Source organism: Ischnura elegans, chromosome X, assembly GCF_921293095.1.
Source record: "Ischnura elegans chromosome X, ioIscEleg1.1, whole genome shotgun sequence".
NCBI lineage: Eukaryota > Metazoa > Arthropoda > Insecta > Odonata > Coenagrionidae > Ischnura > Ischnura elegans.
Genome location: NC_060259.1, coordinates 57,437,661 through 57,461,552, shown reverse-complemented (window position 1 = coordinate 57,461,552; position 23,892 = coordinate 57,437,661). Strand labels below are relative to the sequence as shown.

General features: G+C 39.5%; 1 protein-coding gene across 2 annotated transcripts in view; it reads right to left on the bottom strand.

The window, feature by feature from the left end:
• The window catches only part of LOC124171914 (fatty-acid amide hydrolase 2), a 76,157-nt gene extending 52,291 nt beyond the window's left edge, over window positions 1–23,866 (bottom strand). The window contains exon 1 of one of the 2 annotated variants that reach the window (XM_046551327.1): window positions 23,603–23,866. The gene's annotated coding sequence lies outside the window, so the exon portion shown is untranslated. Of the gene's footprint in view, window positions 1–4,577; window positions 4,654–23,602 lie in introns of those variants that run through there. The other variant, XM_046551329.1, reaches the window with a different exon arrangement.
• Between the last annotated feature and the right edge of the window lie 26 nt (window positions 23,867–23,892).

Genomic DNA, 23,892 nt, shown 5'->3' with positions numbered 1-23,892 from the left:
ATTATTACGATAGTTCTCATTCCAAAGGTTAATAATGTTGAGCAGTTACGGACCTGTAAAGGAAACCATATAGCACTAGGAATTACATTCACCAGTGATTCTGATAGGAGTTCCTTCAAGAAAACGCAATTGATTCGTCCTACCGCGCTAACTACGCATGATTCCCGTCGCACGGTCATTTAAATTAGAAATTGTTGCAAAAAATGCTCAAATTCAACAGCTGGTACCCTCTTAACATAAATTTCAAAAATAAAAAAAACTTTAAAATAAAATACGGCTTTGCGGAGGATAAAAAATTTCGGCCACGGGAAGGATTCGAACGCGAACCCCTCATATTATCCGCCCGACTGCTTATCCACTGAGCTCTCTATCCACTAGCTCAAGGTCACTAAATCGTAATTTTCATTATTTGTTATTATTGTAACACTGAGCTCCTTCATGTGCTTCTCCTACGGCTTCTCACTTGAACGAATTTGATTAAAATAGTCACTTTCTCGGTATATTAGTCTTTTATTCGTTTATATGATTATAACTTGAGCACGGAGGCTTTCGCATACTCTATGTTTCGGCTTGTTAGTACATACAATAGGAATATAATGATGTTGTCGCCTGCGACTTGGGTATGGTGTCGTCTTTTTAAGTTATTATTATTTGTTATTATGTTTCAAACTCGGTACTTGTATTTCTAATGAAGCAAGCGTATACATTCATTACAAACAGAAATTCTGTTAGGATTTGCTTACGTCCTTCTTACTCGACTTGAAAGGTTTTATGAAATGAGCTGCAGCTCCACTGATGCCTTAAACATAAAACGTATGGCCAACAAACACATTTCCTAATACAATGTAACCTACTTAATGCAAGTAGATAATTCAATTAATAATGCTAAGTAAGTATCCTACATTATCCCGAATTCATCAGTGTATATGTAAATGATTGCATCTAAATAAGATAACTTAATCATCAACGATATAGCAGCTAAGAGTTATTATTCGCATTCACACTAATTCAGCAGTAGAACATATTATCAAACAATACCTGTTGAAATCCGACAATCATTAAAAATGGGACTTTTAGCTGGAATTAAGTTTTCCTCGTCATACTTTGAATAAGTGGAAAGGAATACATCTTTGCCGATTGACGGACGTCGGAGAACTCTTGTTATTACTTACGCAACGATTAATGCCGATCAGCTTAGCTAATTCATATTTCACGCGTTTGCTCAGATATTTAAATGATGAAACACTGGGAATTTCAAAGCTGCCTCGTATCATATGTCGTAGATATTGTATTAAAACATCAACCCGAGTAGATAGATGTAAACAAAAGTCTGCCATGTTCACAGTGAACGACTCGTGATTTCCAGCTCTCTGAAAAGAGCTGAGATCACTCAAAAAGAGCCAAGCTACCAACTTTTTAAAATCTCTCCGAGGAATTACCTTCGATCTTTCCTGCTGCATTAATTGCTACAATGTGTTTGGGGGAATATCATGAACATTAATTTCACTTAAATGGAAGCGGTCAAATCCCCCGACTGAAAAGGATGACAAAATACCTCAACCACCCAATGACCCGTTCTCCATGCATTGAACCATGAAGACTAGTATTGGATTGTTGCATACACCCGAAAACCATACAATTTCCGGGCACAATCTTTGTGGAGCGAAAGTGGCGCCGCTCGATTTGTTGCAAGACTTTTGCAAATGATAGTACATGAAAACAGGGGCGCAGCTAGGGCTAGGGGAGTATTCGTAAAACTAATACCGGGGTGTGTGTGGGTATGGAATACCCACCAGGATAAGCAGTAGTTGCGAGATTAATAAATTGCGGAATTTTTCAGATAAATGGTTCAAAATGGTGAGTTTTACGGCTTTCTGAGGGATATTTTATTAATATTTACACTATTCTAGAAGAAATATCAAACCAATTAAGAAAAATGGATTAAACTTAAAAATTTCTCTGAGCTCTGGGGGGGGGGGAGGTTGATCCCCCAAACCACCCCACTCGCTGCGCCACTGCATGAAAGGTGTAAAATAAAAGATTCAGAAAACTTGGATCAAAGTTTTTTTGCCATTATAAAATTATAAGTTTCATTAGTTGATTTATTAACTATATACTCAGAGTAAAAAGATTATAAAGAAAATAAATAAAATTAAGGTGTTAGAGGATAAAAGAGAACTTGATGCTTTTTTGAAAGGGTTATTCGAAAAGGTTATTTTAGAAATATTCTAGATTCCAGTGCAGTTTCATGGAGAAAATTCCCTAAATATATATAGTAGAACCATAACACATTATTAAATTTTATAAGCTGTGAAAGTTTTCACAGTATTTTTCCTTAAGAATTACTCTTTTTAATAACTTTTATCTAGTTTTTAAGAGACATAATAGCGTTAAAATCCATTTCCCCGCATGCAGTTTTCTAAATTTTTCCGGGGAAGGACATCCGAACCCCCCCGTAAGATGGGCCCCATCATGAGCCCCAACGGAGGGCCCTAAATCATTCAACACCGCCCCTGGATAAAGAAATTATCACAAAAATATAATTTTCATTTGGCTGAAAATTAAAAAATGACAATGATTAATAGCAATAACAGGAGTCATTGCTAGAGAATGAGTACCTTGGAGGACGAGTATTATGCATAGAAATCCGTTAGAGCTAAAAAAAAAAAAAAAAAAAAAATGAAGACTGGTATCCTTCAATGGAGGTTCAATCAAATTACGATAGCATGACAATTGTTACCGAGGAAGACTAAAAATAGAATAAACAAAGAAAGATTTAGAGCTTTCCCGGCGAATAGCCTCACTCACAGCCATGAGGACGATGGCCGAGTCGGAAATCGAAACGTCGAACTGCATAACTACCGACGACGCGTCGGTAGTTATGCAGTTCCTGACCCAGTGGCGATCCCGAGAACATTTTGCGAAGAATAAACCAAGCGATACGCAGATCGAGGCATTTGCATGATCAACGCGTAGATCAATACTCCCCGCAGACAAAAACAAGTTAATAATAGGGAGGGATAAAATTCACCTTCTAGCAAACAACTCTGACTGAAGGACAGAAGTCACGCATGTATCAAGGTACCTGGGGTCCCAGCATACCACATCAACTCGGTTTTACCTACATCAACACATGACAATCTATCTAGAGGTTTATCCAAATCGCGTCTAATCACGGCTTATCGAGAATTTTACGCCAAAATTTATAAAATATTGGGGCCGTTAATTTTCTCTATACTCGCAGCACTGCAGCTACTAATTTGATGATAATGCATCACTAAGCTTAATTAAATAGTAATCCAATCCAAAATCATTAGGTAAAACATTGAACTTACGGAAAATCGGAATCTTTTCTCTCGAAGTTTTAAGAGCTTTGGCATAATTTCAACTCACTGATAGTCTTAGTAGATTATTATTTGTATGTTGGATTTCATAAATGCTGCCGTCTACACCAAGTCCTCGTGAGCCACACCTGTTGCTCGCGAAGAGAAATCAAAGAAAGGATTTACAATGACACGCCATGGTGTGAATAAAAAGCGCGAGACAGTTTACATAAATCAGCTCCTTAAGACAATAAACGTTCTTAAAATGATAAAAAAGACGTGAAGCCTTCTACGAAGTTTTACAAATGAATGCCTACACCATAGGTGATATAGGGGCTTAATATCACTTGCACAACATTTAAAACGGCATAATCAGTCTATTTTATATAGATCACTGATTCTACATTTGGAAATGAAGGGAAGCAACCCGGTTTGGTATTAGTCAATAATTCTTCGGAAAAACTGCTGGCATACTCTTTTGACGATATATTTTATGTCTTTATTATGGATGAGTCGATTACAAATGTCGATTCTCGATTCCACCGATGGTCATACACGGAATCGGAAGCCAGAATCGATCGCCTATAGTAGATTCCGATTCCATCGATTCCAGGAAGATGAATATTTTGAAAATAATATTTTGAAAATAGACTGTAAGCTTGGGGCATTGGGGCCGCCACACACTATAGCCATTGTGTACTGTACAAAATTAAGTTCGCAATTTATGTTTGAAACAGTTAAAGTGTGTAATATTTTATTAAAGCAGAGAATATATTACTATAATACTACTTCGCTATTTTTAATTAATACACTTGTTGGGACTTTTACTGACTTTACTTAATTGTACTTTTTATTTTATATTATTTAATTCTTAAATTTTCATGGCAACTATGCTACTGACAAATCAATACTCAACCTATTAGCATGATTAAGAATCGATGGAATGGAGAATCGATTTGAAAGAATCGGAATTGGAATCTAATCGAAAAAAAGTGGAATCGACTCATCCCTAATCTTTATCTATATACACTCCATACAAACGCATTACCAATCAAAAAGGCTCACGTTCACGACTCCTCATTTAAACGACACTTTGAAGCTTTCCCACGGGCTAGCTAACATACAGGATTATTCCTGCGTAAAGGGATTTTATGAAAATTCATCGCCTAGAAATATTTTCACTGGTTGTTCATCAACTCGTCTCGTCTAGGTAAGAGCTGGCCCTATACAAATTAATCGAGGAAGAAGATTTACCTGATGTCGTCCGCTGCCTGGACGGCATGTATACGCGGTTATCGATCGTTGATGATGCATCTTGGGCAAACCTTCACAGAGTGGAATCGTTAAGAACCTATTGCCGAAGAATATAAATACAGAAACCACTGAGAGTCCTCGAAAACAACTTTGAACCACTGCCCTAGAAAAAAGAAGGCGAATGGAAGCACGTATGACGAGATCAAACAAGGCCAATGTCATGGATGCACGCATTTGCAGTTATTTTTTAATGTCAACGAGATGTTTATACGTTCATTCGACCAACTCCGCAACGCTTACACTCAAAACTGACTTTCCAAGGATACAACTACAGGAGACTACAAGGATACAAGGACGGATGAATAAATATGACATCAGCCTCCTAAAAAATCTTAATATTTGAATAACATTCAGAAAGTTAAGTTCAGGAATCGATAATAACGAAATATTCTTATTATTAAGCGTTTCCTTGAAAGAGAAGGAAGGAAGCCTCCGTTAGTTTGATTCAGTCCAACATTCATTGTCCAGAATATTTTCAGTGTAACATTAGGGCAATGAGGAGATTGTAATAGTTCAATTAATATCATTTACACATTTTCTGTTTGTTTCTGCTGAACCGGAAAACAACATAGTCATCTAAGATCTTAGAGTTTCCCGGCGTGTCAAGTGCAGAAAGGTTCTCGGGTTTTCCATCGCGTAATTGGAGCCAATAACCTAGTGGAAAACAGTGGCGAATACATATGGGGGGGCGCATTTTCTGCAATTGTAACTTTTTTATATCGTAGAATGGGAGTGTCTTGTATATGTGTAAAATAACTTTAATTAAAATTTTCTTAAACTTCGTATGCACTTTATTATTTTTTATTACGATGAAATTATTGGTAACACAAGATATATGTGCGAAAGATCCACAGAGAAACAATCATTCGCCTTGACCGGGATTCGAACCCGGATCCCCCGATTTCCGGTCGAGTGCGGTCGAGTCGGTTGAGTGGAAATCGGGGGATCCGGGTTCGAATCCCGGTCAAGGCGAACGATCTTTCGCACGATTGTGCATTGCGGGTGACTCCCGTAAGTTATCACCGCGGCTAGTCCCGGTGCACTTTGAACAAGATATATTATGCGCCCCCCTTGAGTTTTTTCAGTAACCGCTATTGGTGGAAAACCAGATAATCCTTTCTGCACCTGGGTCATAGGTAAAACCTCTACTGGGGAGTGATATTGTACAATAATTTCGTAAACAGTTAATCTTTCCAGGTCTGAGCAACAATTACAAGAAAAACAATGTTACAACATTTAAACTGGAAATCATTTATTACACCATCACAATTTCTCTGTACATAACTTCATGCATACGAGACTGTGACTGAGGAGTAAAAAATGCCGTATGACCTATAAGCACGAGCGTTGATTCAAGCGACATCAGCCCATAAAAGCATCAAGACACGAGACAAGAGGGTCAGCTTAATAGGTTCGGGAACTGGGCAGAGGCCGATAAAATATGCCCATTTACTCAGGCGATGTCCCACATCTAAAGGATCGTCTAAATCATTGCGCAAGCAGGATAAAAGACTTGGGTGGAAAAACAATCCACTCAGACCTAAGGTGCGACCTTACGTAATGTACCCCATCACTATCGTCATACAGGATAATCTACTTCCAATTCAATTATATATTCTCAACAAGACAAAATTATTCCTGATTACATATATTTATTTCATCTCACGCAGATTAACAGCAGATTTAAGGAAAATACAACAGAGAATTTAAAACAACCAACAACGTAGGATTTTCTCAAACAACCATGTCTTGCATTGGGTCAACCTACCAGGTGGAACTCGAACCCGCGACTTCCCATTTGGTACCTCGCCGCCACCGAGGCCGGCGACTATTAGCTAGCAAGCTGTGTATCTTAACACAATAGCCCAGGAGTGCGAAAATTCATCAAAGGAAAATGTATATTCTCCTTGACCTGCACTCCAGAGTATCCAACCATTTCCCGTAAGGTGATCTAACCAATTACGTTACCAGGGCGTCCTTTTGAATTACCTCGGAAGAAGGAAACCAACGTACCTTAGTTGGTTAAGAGCTTTCGGTAGGACATCGGGGGATCCTAGTTCGTGTACAGGTCAAGGCGGATGAATATCCTGTTGCACTATTTTCCCAAACTCGCATCCATTCCTTCAGGAAAGCGTATTAGCCAAGTGGGTGCTATTGGGCTTCTGATTGAACGGTCGTTCAAATTCCGCACTTCCGTATTCAGGCGCAACCGAGCAAAAAAAAAATACTTTTAAAGGGCTCGACCCCTACCGTGAATGTGAGAATTTCACACGCCTACAGCTATGAACGGGGTTAGCCGTATCCCCAACAGTCGAAACCAACCATAGGTCTGCATAACTGAGTGAGAGAGCTACCTCTGTCGAGTAAAAATCAGGATAAAATAAGCACTTACAAAACAATAAGAGTTAAACATCTCTACCACGTGCGATTAAGTTACAGAAAAATAGCTCTTTTTCATATAACTACAATATGATACTCATTTCATTCGATTTAAACATTTAGGGTGGCCTTGCAATATTGTACGCAAATGAAACCAAGGTCGTTAAGAACTGAAGAAAATGCTGCTATACCAAAAATCAAGGTGAATCATTCTGAATGACGCAAGACCATCTTCTCTCTATACGAACACAGCAGATATTTCCATTGGGCGATCGACACGTATTCAGGAAGTCACGAACCTACGTCTTGAATGATCCAAATCCAGCTCTGGCTTGAATCATCCTAATTGAATCATCTTTTCACTTTCATGGCCGCCGAAGACAGAAAAATCGCAATGTAAGTAAGAACAAAATGAAATAATGGGAAATGGTAATATACGGCAAGAAACTAGGGATATATGAAAGAGGAGGACCGAAATAGTCGTAACAAGGAATTGAAACTCATCAAAAAATGACGAGACACTTACAATTAGCCACTGCACAAGCCACTGGCCACATATGACGATCAAGGGCAACAAATCCCCATTTAACCGTTCACGTAACTTTTATAAATAAAGTTACAACTGTCCTAACCACTCTACCATCACCATATCTTACATTAAGTTTTCCAATCATTCAATCATAGGCTTTTACTCCAATTGAACAACTGAAATTGGGAACGCTAACAACATTGCACTATTCTGGTTTGAATTCCGAATTCATAGGCATTCATAGGATAACGCACCATTAACGATACCATTAACATTGACGATATGGGCTTAGCCATAAGGAAAAACAAAATTGAGCGTGCTTAATGAGAAAACATTATTCCCTTCTCCACACCACTTGCCATTGGTCAATCGACGCTCGTGAAAACTTCCTTCCCTCCCTTCCCTCATACCCGATAGAACGCACGCACGGAACAAAATGGTCTCATTTCATTGATCCTCCTTCCTTTTGGCACTGACACAGGTAGACGACTTATGTGCAGGCACCCTAAGGTACAGAATGCAATGTTCATCCATTCCGTTCGAACATTCTAAAGTACTCGAGAAAAAATTACGTACCTAAGGTCACACTTGCGTAAGGTCTTACAACACATGCTTTTAAACTACGAATATTTTAAATTTTCGACCTTTTTTCCGATAACGTGACCTTAGTCACCTCTACCTCTGTGCTTTCTTTATCGAAAAATTAAAATAATACACACTCACTCAGTGGCACTCGTTCTGACGGTCAACTACTTGTTTGTATGATACCACCATTTAAGAAAAGTGGTTCTTGAATGGCCTCTAATTTCATTCTTTAATACTGAAGAGTTACCATGAAAATTCACGCGCATAAAAATACGCTTAAATAAAAACACCCTGCTACGCTTCACCAAAGTTAGACATAAGAACCCCGCATATATTTCATAAAAATCGAGACGCAAAAACGATCAAAATTGAAAGTTGCACTACTACTGTAGTTCTCTCAATATGTGAAGCAACTGAATAATTTCTTATGTCCTCTGTCTACGCAATTCATACTTACTGCAGATTGTCTATACGTACATGACAATGAACGATAAATTTCAACCGACCCTCACACAAGGACATTAATATACTCACCACTTGCAATCATCACTTATACAATGCTTGCCGCAGTCACGCCACGTGTTCAGATGATTGGATATCTGTCGTCACGACACGCACACGGTAGTTTCCACATTATTATTCGTAGAGAAGCTAATTCCCAATTGAAGAGAGAGAAATTGGAAGGATGGTTTCCATTTGAATGATAGCATTCAACAGTGCTGTTATTTCATCGGAGTTCCTTGTCATCCACATAACGGATAACTTAGAGAATTATAACAGGCTACGCCCATGAATGTTGGTGGAATTAAACATCATCACGCAAATGGAAACCAGAGACACACCCGAACAGTATCCGGTAACAGTCGTAGGGATAATGGTCGACAAAAAAGCGCATAAAATAAAAAGAAATACGTCTATCGTAAAAAAATGAAGGCGGTAATTTACGCAGCCCAAAATGTCTAAACACTGGCGATCAAAAAAGAACGCTGTTTCCCTAAGCGTATTGGATGATGCGGCCCGCGACAGATGCCAGAAAGCTTAGAAAGCGAAAAGCCTTACAAAGCGTCAACCGAAATGGAGCAGCGTAAACATTCAACGCCACAGAAAACTAAATTAATTAACGATACATTCTCACCGAAGAAGCACCACAAGATGGACATTATAAGCCAAACACGATATATTCTATAATGAAATTCATAAAACTGTATTATTTCACATAAATAAAGCATTACATTTATGTGGAATTATAAATATTTTTGCATTTCATTGCGTCAAGTCGATTCCATGAAGTCACGCCTAAAACAACGAACGATATATTCTCACCGACGAAGCGCCACAGATGGACATTTTAAGCCAGACACATGTATGGTGATAAAAAATTCAATGAATAGCCTAGAGAACAAAATCCCTCACATCTACTCCATAACTGGTAGGACCGTAATGGGACACCTTCTCCCTTGCATCGTCGTTAAATTGTCGAGGGAAAAAAAGGATACAAAAAAGGCGACACGGTTAAGAGCATGTGCCGTAAAATTTACGTGTCGTGAGTAAATTCGTAGTCGAGGACGAGTTTTTTTCTCAAGCAAATTCGTCCGAATTATTAACTAAGATCTCTTTCTGCCGTGGAAAATTAGTTCTCAGCACAAGAAAAGACTTACGATGCTAAATCAACACATCCAATAGGAAAAGCGTAAGTCTGTGTCAGGTGAGTTGGTCAGGATATAAGAGCTGGAATGGAGCTACTGGAGCTGAACTTTGGATGGTCCACTTTCACTCGCAATTAAGCTGACGCTTTAAGTCCAAAAGACCTAAAGACAACATTTAGCATTTACTCTATCGCAATCTGCAATAATAAAAAATTCTGAACAAGCCCATTGTGGCACAACAAAATTATGAACTCCATGCTCATATTCCCGCATATCCCTGCTATATTCTTCTAAAAAATGCTCGCAACGACATTAACTGAATCTTCTTCAACGAGTTTTACCACATGAATAACGAATTAAGTTATCCGAAGTGTATAAAATTATTACATATTCCCCGTTGGAAACAAAAATTTACCATCAATGCGAATCGCCTTGACACAATGAAGAACATTTTTGATTGAACCTGTTTACATTCCAAAAGGAAATTGATTTTTTACAGCTTCCTCCCGAAAAAAAACAAACATTACAATAAAACGCAAACGGAAAAGCTATCTCAGTTTCATGAGTAATTAAACCGGTTGGGCTGAGTCCAGGCTCACCGATAACACTTCAATCACGTGTTCGGCGGGCAAAGCAATGTTAACTCTGGTAGTACTCCACCCGATACAGAATATCTTCAACACTGTTAGGTACCGCTGATATTGCACTTAGTCTACTGACATGAGAAAAGGGCTTTAGTTTAAACTGCAGAGCAAATGCTGCTCTTATGGTGAGTAAATCCATGGCTAGTTCCAACGCTATATCACATGGTATTTCATACTGATATGAGCGCACATTTGCAATTTGAGTCCATTGGGTTACACGCAAAAACCAGAGTGTCTGGGTCCGTTGTTTCGAGATTCTTATATCTCGTACATATGAAGTATAATAGATACCCTGATGCCGACTGGTCGAAACACTATTTTAAAAGACGACATCTTTCGTAAGTGGAACGGAACCTCCGCGACACTGAAAGTAAACACCCTTCGTCTTCTAAACGCCATAAAAAATTACTCAGAGGGTATCATGTAACTGTAGAGGAATCGCAATTAACGCATTAACTTGTTATATATTTCTTATCTAGAACGTAAATAAGGTTATTTCTCCATCGAACTCCAAAAGACCATACCAACTATGAGCAAGAAAATCGTGAATACGGAATATTTCTGGAAGGTGGATAAACTGGAAAGATTAATCAGTAGGCGGAAAATTATGCATGGAAATTATTGTATTGAGTCACAGGAAATCATTTTGAAAGTAGATGTCCGGTTTAAAAAGTTAAAATAAGCTGTCTTTCAACGAAATAAAAAATAAGACACACCGGAATTTTCTATGCAATGACGATAAACACCCATATAAAAGCACAATTTAATTCGAAAATAAATAGCGCTCAATACATCCAAGTACCAAGTAAAATTTCGATTCCAGCCACACTGATACTGGATGTACAACATGATTCTTCCAGCAGGGGACATTTCTACCCCTTCACCGTACGGATATGAATTATCACGGCAGTAAGCTGTCCCAAATATGTCACCTTTGAAAGCGAAATCATTTCCCAATCATGCGAAGCACGCAGAAAGTTGGTTTGATGAAACCGCGTACTCGAAATGGAGACGTGATTGAAACTATAAAGCAAACAACTACGAGCCAAAAGGTCACCAGAGTCAATCTTTGATACTCAAAAGTAGCTGAATTTCTTCAGAATTTCCACGTAAATATACTGTGATATATGGAAACTTGCCTGGTACTCCTTCTTCGCGCCTAAAAGATAATGATTACGATACCGAAAAAAGTTGCGGAAGAAGATGCATCGGGATAAAGAGTCCAGTGCACAATGAAAAGTTTCCAAATTTTAATTAACATCAACTTTTTAAACTCAGAACAACGATCATCATGTTTTTGATAAAATCATTAGAAATCAATCACAGCGTATCACTGAAAAAGCTTCAGAAAAGAGAGTTCGTAACTTCCGCCCTCTGTCTCCATGGTTGAAAAATGAAACCCTACGCACATCCATGAGCGAAATCCAGCAACATGATTCACGTGAAAGTCGCGCTAGCTCACCGTGAAGCAGGAGCCTCAATCGAAAGCGAGATATGGAATCCAGACTGTACCACTGGCTGCTATAGCCACCATAGCATTAGAAAACACACCCTTGTTGATAATTATAAGCATTAACACGTATCTCATATCATACAAATTAATATGGCTCATAAGGGAAACAACCTCCGCTACAAAGGAAAGGAAACGGTTAACGCATTCATCGAAGCACGAATTTCCACTATGACGCCAGATGACCCGCATCGAAGAAAAGAGAGATAGAGAGCGGGCTGTGAAAAGAGGTTACAAGGAAGAGCGGCAAGCGAAATTCCGAGGAGTATAGGAGAATTTTGGACACGCTGGGAAGGAGAAGAAGTGACTGGCAATTTCCGATGAGACGGATTAGAGAATAAAATCTACATTCGCATAAAACTCCGCAAGCTTCCGAGGTGACAACTTCCAGGAGGTAAGTAGTCAATAATTGATCAAGTGAACGCCTTCACCTATGTGGGGAGCAAGATCACGCGAGATGGAAGAAATGAGGATCGAGCAGGCAAATGTGGCATTCAATAAAAAGAGACAAATTTTAACATCGAGAAGTAACAGCCTTGAAATTAGGAAAAGAATTCTCAAAACCTACGCATGGAGTGAAGCATTACGTTACTACGTTTGGAGCGTTCTTTCTTCATCACTACGGTTGAGTCATTTTTTACGGCGAAAATTACCGCCTTCATTTTTTACGATCCACAATTGTTTTTATTTTATGCGCTCCGTTTTGTGCCATTATCCTTTCGAATGCTACCGGATGCTGCAAAACATGGACTCTGGGTCAAGAGGAGACTGAGTTCATACGAACCAGGGTTTTATAGACGAATGCTAAACATTAAGTGGACAGACCGAATATCAAAAGAAGATATATTAAATAAAATGAAACAGAAAAGAAATATATTGAAATCGGTCGAAAAGAGAAGAGTCCAACTCATTGGGCGTATAATGAGGCATGGGTGATCCTATTGACGGTCCTAGAGGGACATGTTGATGGAAAAAGGCTCAGAGGCTCCAGTTTATGGGCCAAATAATGACGGATGTTGGATGCAAAAGCTACGGGGAAATGAAGAGGAAGATGAGTAGAATGGAGAGTGCCAGCCATTCAAGCAAAAAAATTCTTCGGATTGAATACCAGAGGAGAAGGAAGTAGTCAATGTTTAACTTCGCAATTTATTCTTCGCCTATATTACCTACTCGAACACGCGAAAATTTTTCCATGTGGCTGACGTGAACTCACACCAACTGTGCATTTTTACAGGTATCAAAAGAAGCTAGAGAGCCAAAAATTGTAGCGACAGGAAAATATAAATAATTTCACTGATTGTGAGAGAGTAATTTAAATCGCCCAAGGATTTCAAGGATAGTACCGACTCAAAAGTAAAAAATAAATATGTCGTCAATGCTCCCAGGGAGGGAAAATACATGATTTTAATAAAACAATGCAAAAGGTCGCAATAATGCACATTAAATAACGGAAGTGAGAGACACCAATATGCGCCACTCCATGAAAATTTTATTTTCACTCACTTTGATTGCAAGGAAACGGAACACCATATGAGTTATATAAATCCATCACTAACACAGGCGAAGCAAAATTTTCAAGTGAGCACTACAACAAAATAGTTAAGTAAGCAACAGCGAAAATCATAATCGTACCGCAACCTATAACACAAGGTACTGGTGTGAAGGAGTTCACGATGAAACAGCAATTAAACTGAGAAAGAATGACGTAAGTAGTTGAGCAATTAATAACGAAATTTAAAAATCTCTGAGGCCTCCCGATAATTTCATGAGTCAGCACCAGCAATTAAAATAGTGCAATACACAACAACGACGTAACACAGAGGAATGCTTACGCAGTGAAAAGCTAGAGGACCAGGTATAAAAATAATGAAGTTCTCCCCACTCGTTGAAAGCACGGGATGAAAAAGGGGTAAAAACTAGAGTAGATTGGCACAAGTAGCTGCTAAAATCTCAATCCGCTGAACGATATCCACCCAATGCATGAATTGTATAGGGTAGGCCGGAATTCTGGACAAAAATCAATTAAATTTTCCGTGGAAAAGATAATCTTCCAAAATAAAATAGTAGCGTGGCTAAAAGAAATATATGTGAGAGGCATATTCGTGAGGATCAAGCAACAGATAAACGCGCAAATTTGAGTCATATTGCACCTGCCATTGCCAATAACAAAGCGAAAACATACGATTTGGAGCTTCCAAAATCCAGGACGATTGACTCTCATTTAATCAAGACATAATTACCCGGGGTGATGAATACGTCCATGTCGTCGCGATATTCAACGCTTTCAAATCCTCTTCGATAAAATCCCCCCCTCAAAGTCACTACGAATATCAGAGATATGAAGACGATATGCGTCGAATAGAGCTTTGAAAGGTGGCTGCAAAAAGGGTCTCAGTGTTTCAGTGGGTTTCACTTCGAATGCATAGCGGGGATATCCCATCGCAACTCTATAGTCCCAGCAGCGCCAATAACGTCAATACCGCGATGACTAGCAAAATTTGCCGCTTCGTGAATGACGTAATATTAAAAAAGGACGGTCACGAAAAATCTGATTTAAGGAATATCAGATTACAATGCATCAACGGTCACGCAAATGTCAATTTAGTGTCAACAGGTTTCCCAAAAAATGTGTGAATGAATATCAACTCCTATCACCATGACTTAGTGAAGGTACTTATTTTTCTTCTAAGCAAAATATTCTCTTATTAGCCACAGGCCTTCCTTAAATCTCATTATTATTATTTTTCGCAAGTGTATCAGTTCCTAAAACCAACGTCCATACAACACAGTGTCCCTGAAGATAAAGCGTGACCATTTCGGTCGGCGTATTATCATTTAACGAGTCATTTCCCCTCCTTTTACATGTCCATAACTAGTATCAGTGTCAAGTTTACAATTATTGCCATTATTTCTTACCGAGCTGCAAGTATTTCGCACAGCGAGAGCCAATTAAGCATTCATGGCGAGTAAAAGTCACGTTCCTAGTTGGCAGCTTGCACGCTCTTTCGAAGACCAGTAATGTGATCCAGTAATGAAGCTAAAAATACCCTATAACTTTAAAAAGTCATCGCTACCATCTATGGATAATCGATATCTCATGTCGTCACAAACCCCAATCATTATGCTGCCCTAACTTCGGGCTTCGAGAAAAAGAAGCGATAAACCGTAAGTCAAGCGCCGCGCGACACCGAGTACGAAAGAAGGCACTGACGTGCATACTTACGTGAGGCGGTACCCGCGCTGCATGCGCTACGACACCATATATTACGGCCACAGCTGAGATCGACCACGAATTAAATGTCAATCGCATTTCCCTACAGCCATCGCATCCGGAGAGCTTTTCCACACTTCGGTGAAGGAGACTTAAGCTTCGGTTTCCCGTCACTAACCACGGGCAAGGACTTCTTCCATCATTAATCTCTCTTATCTCATTGTAGCGTTAAAGAAATTCAAAATAATTGGGAAGTGATGCATCCATCGATTGGCATAGTGCAGGGGGTTATTGCGAAATTTAACTCTCTAACTTCTCATCATTTTTGGTAATTTAATATTTCGTGAAAATACAGGTATATTTCGCCCAAGATAGCATGCATAGATGCGACTAGTTCATGATACTATTTTTCAGGGGAAGAAATGCGAAACGCTACATCAAAGAATTACGTGATCCCCATATGTAAAATGGGTATATAGCGTGACACTACTTCCTTGGAAACAAAGTCAGTACAGATATAGGCGTATATTTATGAATTGATAAATGAAAATAGACACATTTTCGCGAGTTCAGATTGGCAAATTAGATTGCAGACGCACGAAAAAAAAGGCTTCCAACCTCGCTAGCGACGCAATCAGCAGAAGGAACAGTAAGAGCAACAACGAGAGCCTTCTCCTCGAAATCCTCAACTTCTTCATGGAGAAGTTCGCAAAAATGTATCGTCTACGCTAAAATGTATTTTTTTTCCGGTACGTAGATGATACCTTCATCGTTTGGCCACAAAGGCCGGATACGCTCAACCATTGTTTAGACCATATGAATAGCCAGCACCCCAAAATAGAGTTCACCATGGAGACGGAGAAAGACAACAGGATACCCTTGCTTGACATACTCATCTATCGGAAAGGAAATGGAAGATTGGGGCATAGCGTCTATCGAAAGCCGATCAACAACGACCTCTACCTTAACGGTCAAAGTCACCATCATCCTTCCCAAAAGGGCAGCGGTCTTGTCCACCCTAAACCATCGGGCCAAAACAATTTGTGATTCGGAGAGTCTCCCAAAGGAGTTACTTCATCTGAAGAATACCTTCCGGCAGAATGGCCACAACGAAAGAGACATTTCCAGGGCCCTGAAAATGGCCTGCACCAACCACAACACCGCCACCGAAGAAAAAGGCGAAAAACAAATAGCATTTGCTGGCCTACCTACTCTTTCATGCAAAAAAACTTGAATACTCAAGAGGCATGATGTCAAGACATATTTTCGCCCACCTGCAAAACTTAGAAACCAACTCGTGACGGCCAAGGATCCCTCGGGCCTTATGACACCTGGGCTCTACCAGATTCCATGTGAATGCGGCCAGGTATATGCCGGTGAGACAGGCAGGACTATCGCTACCAGGATAAAATAACACCAGCGAAATTTCAGACTCGACCAACCGGAAAAATCCGCCGTGGCTAAGCACAGCATATCACGCGACCATGCCCTTCGCTGGGAGAACACGAAGGTCCTCTTTGCCGTGTGGACAGATTCTGGGAAAGGCAAGGAAGCAATTGGAATTCGAATGTCGACTAACACCATGAATCGTGATGCTGGTTACCACAGGGTTCTTTGCTAAGTCCGTTACTATTCACTCTATTCGTTAACGACATTCCAAGCACTCCACATTTAACAATATTCATGTATGCAGACAACACGGTCATTGCAGCCACATCACGCGCAGGTGACACAAACATAAAAAAATTAAACACACATATAAAACGCCTACACAAATGGACACAAACTTGGAAAATTCAGATTAACCCATCTAAAAGCACACACACACATTTCTCACAACGCAAAAAATTCTTAACACAAGCATCACCACACTTTAACAAGAAAAAGATACCAAGAGCCACAACCCACAAATTTCTCGGCGTCATTCTCGACGGCAAATACAAACCCCATCTACAAGTAAAGTACTGCCTCGGGAAAGGCTTCGTGGTACGACAAGCTATTTCTTGTCTTTCTACCCCGACCAGTCCCCTCTCCCATTGTTCAAGAATTCGCCTTTACAAAAGTATTATCCGTCCGGTGGTGCTGTATGAATATCAAATCTTTGCTAAAGACAAAACCATCCGAAAAAATGGAACAATTTCGAAATAAATCGATTCGTTCCCTACTTAATACTGTCAAATTAACCAACATCAAACATGTTTGAGCAGCTCACAAACTTCCTTCCATTAATGACTTCATTAACCACCTAATTAGCAATTTTAAGTCCAGGCTGAAGGGCACAGGTAATACACTAATTAAAGACTTATGGGACTACGACCCAAGTGTCCTAACAACATATACACTGCCTCATCAAATCACTCGCCTACGAGTCTTTTCTACGTCTTTTTCTTCTTCAAATCACACGATCAACGAAATATATTATAAATTCACTTGTTTATTTTTTTATTGTTAACTTGCCATATAATAATCAAAATATGTAAATAATAAAAAAAATCAACGCATTGGCAAGTGCCTATTGAGCTGAAAAAAAATGATCAATTGAAAAAAATAATAAAATGACTATCAATTGTTATTCAAAACGATTGTTCAAAAATATAAAAAATAATAAGACACAATTAAAAATATATTTAAAAAATAATAATACAAACAAATTATAAAGAAAAAAAATAATTCAATTCATCGTATTTTATCTTTTTGTCAATGTACTATTTTAGTTTTTAAGTATCCTCTTCACGCAAACAACACTTCATACAACAACAGAACATATGCGCACGACACCTATAAAATTGTAAATCCGTCTGATTGGTTGTGGTGAGGTTGGCTCACTGGGACAGTGTTTTCCGACGCGCCTTCGGCGCGGACAATAAATGTGACGTTTATTGTTGCAGAGATCTATTCAGAATATATATATTGTTAAGTTACCACCGTAATTTACGTTGGCACGCTGGTGACTACTGTTTTCAGTTTATTGTATATAGTTCATTGTACCGCGGTGGCCTGACGGTGGTATTTCGGGTTTCCCACCTCCTTAGGGCAAATGCAGAGCCAATATCATTTCCGTACCAGTGATTAATTCCCAGTAACGCTGAAGAGGCGCAAGCCTAGAGCAGCTTCACGAGCTATTGTTTTTGTTATTGTTCTTGTTATTTCAAATTCTATGTATCTGTTGTGCTCGTGAATAAACTTATTTTGAACTTTGAACTTGAACCTGCTCAGACAAATGTCGGACCAATAGCCACCCCGGAGAAAAAAAGAGTTCCAGAAAATATGTACTACAATTTCTGCTACAAGCTCACAAACACTTGTAAACTTAAAAGACCTATGACAAGCCCTGAAGAGGAAAATTGTCCTAAACCAGGGTTCAAGCTGTAAATATGTCTAATACAACAAATATTATGTAAATGTCCATGTACACTGGCAGCATAGGAAATAAACTCCCTTTGAATTGAATTGAATGACTCGAAGACAAGCCCTGATGACGATGGACGACATGGCTATCGAAACGTCGTTAGAGATGGAGAACTTCACCCGGTGGGAAACCCGAAACCAATGCCAAGGATAGAGCTCACCCCGAATAAAACACTTGGCTTATGAGTAACACATATTCACCGCTAGTCACCACTAGTTAGTTCCATTCCACGGCCGATAAACTGATTCGCCAGAGATTCCAATTCCTGATCCATCTACGACTTAACAGAAGCTCTATCAGCTGAGGACCGCTTAGTGAAAACTTAAAGGAGTGAGTCCAAGGGGCTTCAGGATTTGAACACGGTACCCTCAAGTCCATAGCACACTGCTGTATTCAACTCGCTATGACGCCCCCTACTGGAAATAGGTTCGCGAGATTCATTGCGAATAGAAGAGAGAAATTTCAGAGTTGATATGCCGATCAATCACAACTGAGTCTTGTTATCCTATACCTTAGATTTCAGAATTTTAATGTTAAAATTTCCCCGGATTTTCTCTTCCGAGTGCAAGGTTACTCTCTTATTACCACGCAGGAACCGGGAAGCGTGATCTGATCGGTACCTTTAATCACTCGACCAAGATTTTCGAGAGCTCGTGAATTCAACAGTGACAAGGATCTTCTTTTTTGGTCCTCACGAAAAAGGATCTGAATCACAGGATGTGACAGACTTCGTGAAAGTTTCCACTCCAGTAAAACCTGTACCCGGCAATTTATGGCAGTTTTATGAGAAGCCAAATAATGGCAATTTTATGAAAGTTGTAAGGATCTGATTGTGAAGATAGTCTCCTCACGCCCAATTATACCGAATAATCCACCCTCTAACTCTCTCCGCGTCTTGCAAACCACCATAACCCGATGCGGATGGGAACACACAGGAATCAGCGGTAAGATACTCCATTAGCCTATGTTTAAATCACAGGCCGTCGTTCCGAAGAATTCGTATAAGCAATTCGCGAATACCTGAACGTTAATAAGAAAAGGAAGTCCGAGAAAGTAAAGTATTCACATAATGCGATGCAAAATCCAGCAAAATCTGAGGTAGCATCCGTATTCCTCACATTTTATGACCGTCACATGGGGTCGAAAAAAAGTCCACTAATCCGCACGTCCGTATTCTGCAAATGACCATTAGCTGGTTGTCCGTTTTGTGAAAAGAATTCTCGGGAAGTACGAAGACTAAGTAAGAGGAAAGGGCTACTTAACCCTCGTGCAATCTCATGTAAAGTACGCTGTCAGTACATGGGAAATTCATGATATAGGCTTAATCAACGAGCGGAAGCGCGTGCAGTTGATTTTTGGTTTGGTCAGAGAAGTCTACTATGTATCTCGAACAGCTAACAAACTATTTTTTACATGAGCCGAAATCTGGGTCCATAGCCAAGTGAATAGGTGTTTAGAGGGAATTGATTGACGGCTAAGATATGTAAGTAATTTTAAGTGGGAAGAGATGGAGAGAAACCCGGCGTCGGAAACGGCCTTCTCTCGGCTAAAAGCGCCATGAGTATCACAACCAACCGTCCCATACGATGGGTGGAGAATTGTACCTTATATGCCCTACACTAGGTACCTGAGTAGTGAGAGGGATTCCTTTGAAATATCTCCGCTAACCAAGGAAGTCCATATAACGCGACCTCACGGGCTGAGAGGAAATCAGATTCAATCAAATTTGGCTTCACTTTGTGGATTTCTCTCATTATTTAGAGAAACTTTGTACTTTTCCATATTATTTTCAATTAATTTTAAGACTAGTAGCAGATTTTTACTCAATGTTCCCAAGTACATGGCCCACCGCTATAATCAATTGCCAACGATGCCCCCGACAGGATATTAGTGCGAGAGATTCATAGCGAATAGAAGAGGAAAAGATTCGAAACTCAAGATGTATGGGAAAATACAGATGATACTCCGATCAATTACCACGGGGGCTTGTTATCCTAACTCTTCCATTTTTGAAATTTAATTGAAAAATTTCGTGGGAGTTTCACGGTCCGAGTGCAAGACAACTCCCTTATTACCAAGCATGAGCCGGGATGCGTTATCTGATCGGAGCCTTTAATCACTTAACCATGCCCAAAGGTTTTAGAGAGCTCGTTAATTCATCAGCGAAAAGGATCTCATTCTGCTCATTTCGACTAAGGATATGATTCAAAGAACGTGACAGACTTCGTGAAAGTTTCCACCCAAGTAAAATTGGTACTCTGCAAAGTATGGCAATCTTATGAAAAGGCACTGTGAGGAGATAAATTATAAAGAAAAATGGAACGACTACTAATGCACCTGAAGAAATTACAAAACGGTAAAACAGTTCGTAAAATTCAATTTAAAAAGTTTGACAGAGTACATAGTAAATATACTGAGTCGTGAAGTTAGTTTGTGTAATGGAGGCTGGTTAAGTTAGCTTCCAGCCATTGGCTTAGCCAGGATTTTGAAATTGGGGGGGGGGGAGTTACCGGAAATTTCGGGGCCCCTCCGGAGTGTATGGGAAACACGTCAGGGAAAAGGGGGTCCTGGAATCCTTCCTCGAAAATTTTGGAAATTTTATGTTGAAAACGTGATTTTTAGAACCCAATTAGGTAATTTAGTACGAGTATTTAGTAAAATAAAGTTAATAAATTGGATGAAGTAAAAGCTTTAAAGAATCAAAAGGGGGGGGGGGGGGGGTAACCCGGAAAACCCTCCCCATGGCTACGCCACTGCTTCCAGCATCCCCCAACTCTGGGCCTCTCAATGGTGCTGGATGGTGAATTTGTAGGGGAACAGGACTGCCGACGTTGTGGGTCACCTTCTCACGATGACCAACTGGGGCAAGGGCTTCAAGCTCAAAATGGGGTGTAAGAAAATAAAGGTTCTCTCTTCACGGGCCCCACCAGCTTCCCCTCCAGCTCCCCCACAAAGGCCAAGTTATGAACGGAATAGCTCACGTAACCCGCAAGACTACGGAAGTAGACTGTGTCAACTTCTCCTTTCGCTTTCCTTCTTCCCATCTCCATTCCGCAAGGACTAACACAGAAAGGTGCCAGCCTTTCGAGGTCCCTTGGTTGAAGCAGTCATTGTAAGCGATAAAGACAGCCACTAGATAATCCCTTATTTCCCCGACGGTGATTTGTGACAACTGATGCCGTCATTTAAGTTTTTTGAAGAGTGGAAAAGAAAAGATTAATTTCCTATGACACGACAATATCCTATCCGAATATTATGTTTTTACTATGTTCTCCAACTTTAGCGACTCTGTAAGCATGCCAAACTACTGAGAATTTCAATAATACCTTGGTGGTAGAAAAGCCCGAATACCCGAAGAGCTTTACAGACTAGTTATATGAATAAAATATAACTTACCACAGCTCGAAAGAGTAGTAACTAATAATAAGTAGTAGTAGCTAATATGTACATATAGCATATGACCTGCAACAGGGGGGTTCGAGGAATTTGTCAAGACATCTATCAACGAGTCAAGGGGAGGTAAAGGGTGACGATATAGAGAGGGTCCAGTGCATCTAAAATTCGTCAAAAATTAGAGCAATCTAAGTATTTTCTTTCAAATGTTCAGCAAATTGTTTCTTCTTTGATACGAGATCGAAACTGTACTATATGCAAGTACGATGACGCAAGAATGATTGTTAGACTAAAATTTTGTTGCTAATGTTTACATTCGTCAAGCGTAAAACTTTAAAGGGAATGTTACGACTATTGATGGAAAGAAACTGGAAAAATTGGTCGCTATGAAACGAAACATGTACAAAGTAAAGCGTAACACCTTAAAGCTCATACTAGAAGTTCAACTCATTTAACAAAATGAACAGCCGAAGTTAAACTCCCACAAACGAGCGTCACTCATTAATGGCAGGATCAAAACATGCTACCCAAGTTTTTTCGATTGATCCATAGGACACAGCACATAAGGTGTTGCCAGTAAGGCTTATAAAAATAATAGTTCGGCGGAACTTGCGAATGATTTCGGCGACATTCACGAAGTCTCTCGCATGCTCCATCAGGGTCTTCATGGTTCTAATGAAATAATTCATCGCATTTTAACTAACACTATGTTATTAAACATAACTGTTTTAAGTATGCAATCCCTTTAAATCTGCATGTACGCCTACGGTCTGTATGTGTATACGAGTGCAACAGGCCGACGAAGCCACATTATCATTTCTCGGCAAGGCTCAAGAATATTTGATGTAGTTAAAAATTGTAACTGCGTAAGTGAATCATTCCTTAGCTACCGCAACTCGTCAGTTGGAAGAAATAATATTCCAATTTCAGTGTCCTAAGAAATTAATGATGAATACAAATAGCAGGAAACGTTATTATATAAATAAAGAGACACCCATATGCATTAAAACCAGCGGCGCAAAATAATGAACTCATTGTAGATAAAAAGATGAGAATTAAGAGCGAAAATAAGTACAATATAACACCAACGAAATACTCGAAGAGAAGTTTATTCGCAATCAGAATCCCGTCGAGTACCTGCCGAAAAAACACCCAAACAAAAGAAGAATTTCTCTGAGCACCATGAGCAAAAAATGAGGTACTTCGATGCCAAAATATCCATTAAAATATCTTCCTTTTTTCAAAAGCTGATAGTGTGCGATAAAATATACACTAAATATATAGATTATCTAATGTGTACAAAAATCCACATCATTAGCTTTGAATGAGGCGCCATTGCAAATGTCAAATTTCTGTCCGCCCGCACTATTCAGCGATGTAACAGCATGGTAACAGGATTGTAAAGTAAGAAAATATATTTAATAGTAATTACTTTCACTTCAGTATGACAGTAAAATGTAGTACTAAGGTTGCTGGTAAGTACAACATGTCTTGAGCCTCTCTTCATGTTGAAAATACCAGTTCTATGAAAATATTAATTCGAAAATATAGACGAAACACTGAGTTTGAACGCACTAAAAAGGGATACTCTTGTTTCACTCTGACGCATGCACAATAAGTAAAATTTGGATGACGACAAATATTCAAAACGTAACTTACCGGCGAGATGTAAATATGAAACTTGAAGCTGCACTAAAACCCCGAATAAACCTCTCAGCACTGCAATCGAAGATGCTAATTCACTGCTCCTCTAAGTCTCTCACAGTGACGGCTGACATGCACTTCCACTCAAAAAAATTCTCTCAGTCGTTCTCACTCGTGGAGTCTTGCCAGCCAACTCAAGCTAACCCCACCGTACGGTTGTGATTTTCTTTGATTCTAAGGTGCCGTCACCCCGTCACTCCCTTCAACTCAATTTACGCCGAACCCGGACGCCACGGCTGCCACCA